We start from the raw sequence: 1762 nt of genomic DNA, 5'->3' as shown, positions 1-1762 counted from the left end.
AAAAGGATTGAACAACAGTTGTCCAAATAAACTATACAAATGGCAAAAAAAAAAAGCAAACAAAATATATGCAAACATTGTAATCATTAAGGAAATGCAAATCAAAACCACATGAAACAGCACCTTATTTCCATTAGAATTGCTATTATTAAAAAACCTAAAACACAGAAAATAAGTGTTGGCAAGGATATGGAGAAATTGGAACTCTTGTGCACTGTTGGTAGGAATATAAAATAGTGGAAAGAAGTATGGTAGTTTCTCAAAAATTCAAGAATAGAATTACCATGTGACCCAGCAATTCTACTCCTGGATATATATCCTAAAGAATTAAAAGCAGGGTCTCAAAGGGATATTTGTACACCCATGTTCATAGCAGCATTATTCACAATAGATGAATGGATAAGCAAAATGTCTGTACACGCACACACATAATGGAATATTACTGAGCTTTAAAAGGGAGAAAATTCTGATATATTCTACAGTATGAATGAACCTGGAGGACATTATGTTAAGTGACATAAATCAGTCAAAAAAATACAAATATTGTATAATTCCTCTTATATGAAGTACCTAGAAGAGTCAAATTTATAGAGATAGAATGGTGGTTGTCAGGGGCTGAGGGATGGAAGAAGGGGCATTAATGGGTAAAGAGTTTTAGTTTACAAGATAAAAAGAGTTCTGGAGATTGGTTGCACAATAATATGAATATACTTAACGTCATTGAGTTGTAAACCTAAAAATGGTTAAGGTGATTCTTCCAGGGATGGTGTGTATAGGTATTTGGATGGTCTAGTGTTTGACATACTGTTGTAGTCTGTCCTACAATATAGCCTCTAACAATACTAGGCTGCCCTGAACACCTGGTAATAGAATCATTTACCTTTATACCGACAGTTGGGAAAGCACCAAAAGCCACTGTGGTGTGTGCCCAGGCCGACTTAAAGGAGCTGTGATACCTACAGTTTTTAAGAGGTTGTCTAAAATGAAAAACACATCAGTAGAGCCTATGATGATTCTATGTGTGCTAAGTGTGCTTGTGACAGGATCAAGTGTGCTTTCCTTATTGAGGAGCAGAAAATCATTTTGAAAGTATTGAAGGCATAAGTACGGAGTCAGAAAGCTAAATTTAAAAATGAAGCTTTTAGGGGTGCCTGGATGGCTCAGTCGATTGAGTGACCAACTCTTGATCTCATCTCAAGTCTTGATGTCAGGATTGGGAGTTCGAGCACAGCATTGGGCCCCACAGTGGGCATGGAGCCTACTTAAAAAAAAAATGAAGCTCTTTTGAGTAAGAAAAAAACCAAAAGTCTTGTTCTGTTAAAAGATTAAGATAAAACATTGCTGAAAGAAATTGAAGATGACATAAACAAATGGGAAGATGTTCATCTTCGTGAATTGGAAGAACCAATATGATTAAAACATCTGTACTACCCAAAACAATCTACAGACTTAATGCAATCCCTATTAAAATACCAACATTTTTCACAAAACTAGAACAAATAATAATCCTAAAATTTGTATGGAACCACAGAAGATCCCCAAAAGCTAAAGTAATCTTGAAAAAGAACAAAGCTGGAGGTTTCACAATTCCAGATTTCAAGTTATACTACAAAACTGTAGTAATCAAAAAAAAAAAAAAAAACAAAAAACAAAAAAACAAAACAAAACTGTAGTAATCAAAACAGTATGGTACTGGCACAAAATAGACACAAAAATCAATGGAACAGAAGAGTCCAGAAATAACCCCACACATTTGTGGCCA

General features: G+C 34.7%; 1 pseudogene; it reads left to right on the top strand.

Annotated features, from left to right (window-relative positions):
• The first annotated feature begins 784 nt into the window (after positions 1–784).
• LOC112933079 (large ribosomal subunit protein eL34 pseudogene) lies at positions 785–1176 on the top strand (annotated as a pseudogene).
• Positions 1177–1762: the final 586 nt, after the last annotated feature.

Source organism: Vulpes vulpes, chromosome 2 (assembly GCF_048418805.1).
Source record: "Vulpes vulpes isolate BD-2025 chromosome 2, VulVul3, whole genome shotgun sequence".
Classification (NCBI taxonomy): domain Eukaryota; kingdom Metazoa; phylum Chordata; class Mammalia; order Carnivora; family Canidae; genus Vulpes; species Vulpes vulpes.
The sequence above is the reverse complement of the archived record's forward strand: the minus strand, read 5'-3'. Positions and strand labels throughout refer to the sequence as shown.